This window comes from Astatotilapia calliptera, chromosome 20 (assembly GCF_964374335.1).
Source record: "Astatotilapia calliptera chromosome 20, fAstCal68.1, whole genome shotgun sequence".
Taxonomy (NCBI): Eukaryota; Metazoa; Chordata; class Actinopteri; order Cichliformes; family Cichlidae; genus Astatotilapia; species Astatotilapia calliptera.
The window spans coordinates 35,065,666-35,074,833 of NC_137441.1; positions in this window are offsets into that span (position 1 = coordinate 35,065,666).

Sequence of the window (9,168 nt, forward strand, 5' to 3'; positions counted from 1 at the left end):
TAAGAAAATTAAACAATAAATGTGTATGTGAGTAAAACATTATAAATGTAATTTAAATGAAAAAGAAACTTTATGGTAAGTACTACTGGTATCAAGAGAAACCATGGTGGAAAAAGTAAATGTCAATAAATCATTAAATGATACTGTCTGTGGAGTTTTTATGAATCAAACAGTGTGGTGCTTTCTAATGCCAGCCATCCAACTGCATGACCCTAGCTGGGAGTGTCCAGTCACAGAGCTGGAATTAAAATGAGTGAACTGCTTTAAATCATGGGTGGAGACTCCAGGCCTTAACGGCCAGTGTCCTGCAGGTTTCAGATATCACCCTATCAACAAACCTGAATCAAATGATTAGCTCATTACCAGGACTCTTACTCTGGAGAACTTTAAGACAAGTCGAGGAGGTAATTTAGCCATTGTTGGATCAAGGACATCTAAAACTTGCAGGACACCAGCCCTTGAGGCCTGGAGTTCCCCGTCCTCTAATCAGTCAATCACACTTAATATATTTAGGCATGTACACATGGTCAAGCCAACCTTCTGAAGTTCAAACCAGGCATCAGAATGTCGAAGAAAAGCAATTTAACAGACTTGAAACGTGGCATGGTTGTTGGTGCCAGCTGGGCTGGTCTAAGAAGCTGCTGAACTACTGGGATTTTTCCACACAACCACGTCTAGGGTTGAATATAACTATCCAAATTAAAGATTACATCCTGTTTGCAGCAGTTCTCTGGGTGAAAATGTGCTGTTTTCAGAGGTCAAAGGAAAATACCCAATTGCTTCAGGCTGAAAGGAAAGCATCAGTAAACTGAACAGCCACTTGATACAACCAAAGTATGCAGAAGAGTACTTCTGCAGGTACAACAGCAGAGGGGCCGTAGCAGCAGAAGACCACACGAGGTACCACTCCAGTAAGCTATGAGGAAAACTGAGGCTACAATTTGTACCCACTCACCTAAACTGGACGACAGAAAATAACATAGCAACATAGAAAATAACTGTTCCAACAGTCACAAGAACACAAAGAGAACAGTAAAGACAATAAATGGCTCTGTGACACAAATTCTGTTTGTCTTTCTTTTCTATTAGGAAAGGTGATTATTATGAAACATATGAATCTATTAAAAAAGAGCTCATGTCTCACTGTTATGTCAAACCTGTCAGAAAAATCACAAAGTGACTTATTTTAAATAGGTCACAAGTAAAAATGGCTGCAAATCCCTGCATGAAGGTGTAATTTAGCTAGACAAATAAAACAGTTTTTAAAAAATAGCCCACCAACTCTATGAGCTCAGTGGTCAAATATATATTAAAAGATAGCTGAGGTCATGAAATGAACATTTTAGTCATAGGAAAACTAGACAGTGGGAGGACAGTTGGTGGCACTGGTGTTTGTTAAAGCTTTGGGACCTTAATAAAAAAAATCTAAGGGTTGAAGATGTGTTCCACAAGAGCATATAGAAGAACAATATCTTTTGTGACAGCAGATGCAACTATGAGAAGGAGTAGCTGACTGGTCCTGCATTGCATCTTCAAATGAAAAGCAGCATTGTACTGCCTGGAGACTATTGCTGATTTCTTGTGATACACAGCCCTCAAGCTGTTCCCACGAGACTTCTTTTGAGCATTACCAAACAGATCGACTGCTTGACAGTAGCTGTGTGATTCTTATATCAATACACAATTTGGCCACTAGATGGTCCTGCTGTGATTACCGAGAAGCAAGTCTCACAATGCAAGCACGTCAGACTTGTGTAACACTGCAGTTCTTCAGTTAAAATTATGAAGACTGATAATCACGTACATTCAGTATTGAATGTACACCACGTATAAATATCTATTGTTTGACTGCCTGTCGGCAACGTACAGATGCAATGCATTGCCATATGGCAGAGACAGGATAGGGAAATTGTACAGATGGCTCCTATGCTACTGTCTTTAGTTTCAAAGGAGAATTTTACAAGTTTGGGTCCTTCCATGTTGTTATTTTATGTGCTGAAGCCTCGTAAGAAGTACCAGTGTGGGAATAAAAAACACTAATAAAAATAAAAGTTTTTTAAGATATTTATTTGATTATTGCATTTTAAGGAAAATATATTGGTTTAAAATTAGAGTGCCACGACTTCTTCTTTTTGTTTTTTTTTTGCCTATAAGAGGCAGACATGACAAGTTCTTTCTCGAGAGGTCCATGCATTGAGACGTGGAAATAAAACAGTGAGGTGGTCAGAAAGAGGTTTTCAAATGGAATCTGAAGAGGCAGAGATGCACTTTTCTCTTAATGGAAGTCTGCTTTTGAGTGGAGAGGGTGTGTTTCAGGTCTACTTTTCTTTCTTCCTGACACTCTTCTTATTTCTAAGAGGGTTTTTTCTTTTAATAGTTTTGTATCATACATGTTGCAGGAAAAAGAAAGATATGTAGGGAGCCCTCCTGGTGGCATAGTTGGAAAAAGTATAAGATATTGTTGCATCCCATGAGACGGGATGATGGGACGATGTATACCCATCAGTAACTCATAGTTTCAAGTTATCAATATGCTATTAGTTAAAAATACAGACTGTGACAATGTGATAAATGCATTACAGTCATATTGGCACACTAAGTGGGGGTATTATCACTTATAAAGCTGGTTTATATTGATTCTAACATTTCACCTTATCATACCATCCCAAATAAGATATGTTGATATAACTCACATCCTGTCTGTGTAAATAAGGAGGCATACAACATACAGAGTTTGCTGTTTCAGTTTATGTGTTCATGAAGTCACGCAATGCAATAAAGTGCAGAGTACCTGGAGCACTTTGGGCAATGGGTGCAGCTGTTCAAGCAGCAACAACCAAAATCTACCATCAAAAACAAAAGCGTTCAAATAAATATTCACAAAAGTCACTCAACAAAAATATTGCATATAAAGAGCTCCTTCTATGTAATTGTAGATGGAGCCGTTTTACATTTGTGCTAACGGGGGGAAAAATCAGAGAAAGGTGATTTCTACACCTGTTTTTAGTCCTAAACATACACGCATGAGACACACATCTTCTCTTTAGCAGGTTTCGCTGCATAATTTGCCATACAGGTGTCTACTTCAGCACTTCAGCAGGTTTAAACTCTATAAAGTCATCTGGGCCAGTTTAGTGCATGACAAATAAATAATCGTTGCATGCCGTGCAATCTTCTTCCAACTTAAACATCTTTTTAAGTTGGAATTTAAAAAAGAAAAAATAGAAGAAAGGCATTTTGTGGAAGAACCTTTTCGAAATCTGTAGAAATACAAAGAAATTTTTACACAGTGACTCTAAAAGTGTTATACAGTAGAGAAAATATGAAGTCTAAATATATCACCAATGGAAAATTCTTGGAGGAAAAACAAATTGTAACATGCACAAAAAAAGTCATCAATTTGACATATTCTGAGTATTAATCCACTTTCTGTATGCAAGAAATGAAAGCAGATATTAGTATAAACTGTAAAGGTTTCTGAATTATTGAAAGTCATGGGAGCCCACTGAGATATTTTTTGAGCAAATAGTTGCCAGTGCAGCGACTCGGTGTGTTACAAAGCCCGTTGTTGCATTTCAACTAGAGAATGACCAAGCTGAGTCGCAAATCAAATCGTAATTACAATTCAAACCCCACGGATAATTAATATCATATCAGACACAGAGCTAATGGATCACCAGCATGAAAAGACATCCCTCTCTCACTCTTACGGCTAAGGTTAATTTAACTGCATGCTGCCTCCACCAACATGACATGGCAGGGTCAGGTACATCAGAACAGATAATTAGAGCAGACTCTGCAGATAGCCTGGAAGGAGACAGAGAAGACGCAATGGAGCAAATGATTCCATAATGCAATTTCTTTAACTAGTTGCAATATTGTGTTGATGCCAAATGTAGCTCTTTCTTTTTTCAGTTCAACTTGTCATCTTCTTTTTTCAAATGTTGAATGTCTTTCTGTTCTGTGCAGTGTTTGTGCAACTTCGTTTACCAGAATTACAGTATAGCATAGGCTCCTCGTTTCAGATAAAACGACTTCCTTCCTTCATTTGAAACATGTCTCTCATTTGTTTCATTCATGTTCTTTCTATTTTTCTTAACTACAAAGAACAATCTTAATAAAAATTAAGAAACCTTTAGACACCCAACAGGCATCCGAGGAAAACGTGAAATTAAGCGATCAATCCTCTGACTAATATGTTGTTCTCCTTTGGGAAATTAAGTCAGTCCTCAACAATAGCCAAACTGCAGCTCGGGGTCACTCACAAGAAAACGGTCCCAGAGGAAATGTGTGGATACAAAGAGCCCATGTAATATAACAATAATGTAAGTGCATTGCAGCAGACCTTGAGTCTACTATGCTGGTCATTATGAACTCTTGAGAGACAGTTGCCAAATATGCTTTCATGTAGCATCTCTGCAGTTTCAAGGCTGCGGTGTTGGTGTCGGGATCTCATAACGCAAATGTGAAAGAATGATCTTCAGTCCTTCGTGCAGGAGTAGGCGGGCCAGTCGAATTGGCCTTCTGCTCTATCACAGCATGGGTCACGGAAGGAGTGAATTGAATTAACTATTACGAAGAAGTGATTTGAAACCCATGAATAAAATCCACTGCCTGCACTGATTTTTGTCCTTGTGACAAATGTGATAGAAAAAAAATGCACAGTGCATTTAAATAAAATATATTAAATATCTTTTAAATGCTTGAGAATTTGAGGCCTCTGCCTATTTATTTTCCCACAATGCACTGAGCATTTCTTCTTCACTCACCTCTTTTTGCCCTCTACAGTGCATCTGGAAAGTATTCACAGCACTTCACTTGTTTCAGATTATGTCATGTTACAGCTTGTTAGCAAAATACATTTTCACCTGTAAATTCTACACACAATACCCCAAAATGACAAAGTTTGTTCACAGCCTTTGCTCAATACTTTGTTGAAAAATCTTTGGCAGCAATTACAGCCTCAAGTCTTTTTAAGTATTAAGTTACAAGCTAGAAACACCTATTTTTCTTTGCGGAACCTCTCGAGCTCCATCGGGTTGGATGGGAAGCATTGATGCACGGGTATTTTAAGATCTCTCCAGAGTTGTTCAATCAGGTTCAAGTCTGGGCTCTGGCTGGCCCACTCAAGTATATTCACAGAGTGGGCGCAAAGCCACTTCTTTCTTATCCTGGCTGTGTGCTTAGGGTTATTGTGCTGTTAAAAGATGAACCTTTGCCTCTTGTCTCCAAGCATATCTCATTGCTGCATTCAGCAGTTTCCCTTAACCCTGGATAGCCTTCCAGTTCTTGCTGCAGAAAAAAATCCCCATAGCATGATGTTTCCACCACCGTGCTTCACTGTTGGCAAAGGTATGGTATGGGCCAGGTGATGTGTGGTCCCTGGTTTCTTGCAGACATGATGCTTGACTTCAGGCCAAAGAGTTCAATCTTCCATCAAGTTTCATCAGACTAGAGAATTTTGTTTCTCATGATCTGCAGTTTCATCTTTTGAAAAACTACAGCAGGGGTGTCATGTGCCTTTTATTGAGGAGTGACGTCTGTCTAGCCACTCTACTATAAAGGCCTGAATGGTTGACTGCTGCAGAGATCCTTCTGGACGGTTCTCTGCTCTCAGAGTGACCATCAGGTCCTTGGTCACCTCTTTGACTAAGGCCCTTCTTCCTCAATCACATAGAATTTCCCAGTCGACCAGCTCCAGAAAGAGTTCTGGTGGTAACAAACCATCCATTTAGAGATGATGGAGGTGCTCATTGGGACCCCCAATGCTGCAGATGTTTTTCTGAACCTTTTACCAGATCTGTGGCTCGATATTTAGTCTTCCGGCAATGACAGAAGTTCATGCACCATATAGCAGCATATGGACATCTACACTGAAATAAAAAATTTAAAAAGCAGAATTTGTAACAGAACCTTAATTTTCTTAAGTGCATCCATTACAGCACTGTGTAGAAAACATAACAGAGAAGCAGCTGCAACTCCAAAAGTAACTTTACTAGTATTCATTTTTAAAATATTTGTGATTACTTCTTCAAGGTTAAAAAGACAATATGACCGTAATAGTATCATTTTAACATACTGCCCCTGGAGTATTTAGCAGCAAATATACTACTGTCAGTACTGTACACCTTGCTGTTGTGATTAGCCAAAAGCCACAGGGAGACACAGATGTTTTTCCAAGAATTTTCTATTTAAAGCTTCCATAATGCATGAGCGTACACCCTGAAGCGTTTCAGGAAATGATGGTGATGAAAACTATGGTGGGGAGAGCAGCGGATGAGAGAAATGGTGACACTGAAGCTTGATGGTCAGACACTGGATGCAATGTGAAAGATAGGGTGCCACTTTTAATTAGAAGATGAGTTACTGACGAGAGGAAACAAATAATGTTGTCATTCAGCTGTATCCTGTTGTGACAGCCACTCACTAATTATCTTTCTGTCCTGTCATGCATCTGTTTTCCTTTTCTTAGCTGTTAAAGCCAAATATCATTAATGTGTCTTGGTGTTTAGTGTAGCATCTAAATAAAGAACCGGATGATTAATAAATGATGATTAATAAATCCTGCTAAAAACTGTCAGAGGAAAAATGTATAGCTTTTTGATATAAAGCCACAACAGCTGCAACCTAAACATCTAGAAGTTAGTTTCCTGATTGTTCACATGAATTGCTACATCCTGTATAATCCACTGTATATTACAGACTGACATGACTCTGAAAAGTGCCATAAATGTGGATTCTTTCAATTTGACAACTGCCAGCAAGGGCAACTCCTACAGTGAAGTTTCTGGAAATGCCCACCTCTGACGAATGACCATTGAGCAGTTAGGCTACAATGACTGCAGGCAGATGTAAGATATGGTGCAAACCTACTTTTGTTATTTTTTATTTATCAACCATTTATTTAAAACTGCACCTCTGGTGAGCACTTGTGGCCTCTACAAGCAGCAACCCCTGATTGCGTGGGCAGCTACTGATGAGCTACACTTAGCTCTGAGGTGTCAGCAGGGTTCCCATGCTTCCCAAAAGGCAAATGAGCCATGTAACAATTTTTGTATATTATAGCCTTTAATGAAAACTATCACCAACAGCACCCACAAATACTTTATTATTACATTACATTAAAAATGACCTAAAACCCCCAATCAGCTTCCCTACTTTAATCTCAGTCTTGATTTCTTTGTGAATCTTTAAATTATGCTCAAACTCGTGGAGAAGCTTTGCCTGAACAACATGGAGAGAACAAACAGTTGACTGAAATCAGCACTGGTAGCACTGTTTACAATAATTACACAAATACATGGGCTCAGATAGTGATCAGTTAAATTTGGGGCTAATATTATCTTTTTATCTTGCAGCATCTTATCATACGCAAAGTAGCTGCTCAAGAGCCTTGAAGCCAGAATCACAAAAATCATCAAAAATATTTAAGAGTTCCCATTTGCAGGTTGTAAATGTTTTTCCTAAATTGCAGAGTACTAGAAAATTTTCCACTATTACCTGAAACAGCCTTGAGACAACAGTGGTTGTGATTGAATGAAGTTGCTCTGAACCAGTAACTTGACTAATAACATCAATAAAAGCTCAGTTTCAAGTTTAATTTAGGATAACATAATGATTTTCTAAATTATATCCATATTTATATAAAATTAAGGATAAATCGTGGTTGTCTCATGATTCAAAAGTCAACACCATGAGTGCACAGAGTTTCTCAGTCAGAACCAAAACCTAACATCAAAGAATTGAAGCTGACTTCACTAAATCAACATGTCAGTTAAATAAATCACAAATTCCACATTAAAGGCAGATGTCGTCCTTCTTTCCATTTTGTTCCAGCATCCTTCCCACACGGGTGTTTAAAGTTATTCTGGATGACTGGGCCACTTTTCAGACTGGTTGGCCAATGTTTTCATTGAAAATACTTTTTCACAGCAATTTGATATTTGATGGAAAATGATGTTTAACACATTAAAATATACATCTGTGTCATGACTTCGTATTTATCTCTCACACTCATGAATGTGGAAGGCGGGGGGGGGGGGGGGGGGGGGGGGGTTCTAGCCTCAGGACTGGATACAGACGCCCCAGGCGGGAATTGATCTGGCAACCCTCCTCTCCACTACGCTACCCAGCTGCTAGAAACTTGACCAATACCAAGGGCTCAGAGAAGAGCAGGTGAAGGTAACAGTGGTCCCAGGGGTGATCGGAGCACTCGGTGCGGTGACTGCCAAGCTAGGCGAGTGGCTCCAGCAGATCCCAGGAACAACATCGGAGATCTCTGTCCAGAATAGCGCCGTCCTAGGAACAGCTAAGAAACTGTGCAGGACCCTCAAGTTCCCAGGCCTCTGGTAGAGGACCTGAGCTTGAAGGATAGACCGCCCTCAGGGGCAAGACAATCAGAATCAGAAAGATTCTGATTCTATTTATCCCCAAGGGGCAATTAAGATATATATATATAGAGAGAGATAGATAGATATATAGATATATTCCATTAACTGTCCCACATACTGACAATGGGTGTACCAGGATTTAGGATTTATTTGTATACTTCATAACTTTTATCTAGTGCTGCATAACAGTGAAATCAAACAAACAAATAAAAAAGATTTAAGAACAAAGAATATTGACCTGACAACAGCAAAGAAACTTTATATTCGGGTTCTTATACGTCAACAACCAATAAATAAATATATATCTACAAATTACAATTTAAAATACATGTTTACATGTTTCCTTTGACTAATTTCCCAATGAATATTAATATGCAATTTAAAATATAACCTTATCAGCTGTTGTTTTGTTTTTTTGTGCTTGTGGTTTGAGCATTTAGTATTTGAATGAAAACAATCAGCTATCAGATTCTTTAATGTCTTTTTATTTCAGGAAATAAAGATTTGGAAAAACATTTTTGTCATTTGCTTTATCATGTTGGCTCTTTTAGATCGCTTATGGATCTGTTTCACTTGTGAAGTGTTATATTACACCAATAATATTTATTTCCCTTTTTTATATGTTGCAAAATTGCTAACTAGCATTTAAGTGTTGCTTTGTTCACTTGCCTTTGACCATGTATTTATGGACAGTGTATTATCATAAGCAAACCACACTACAATCATTCTAATCAGAAGATGAAACTGACAGATAAAAGTCACATTATGTAGTGCTGCC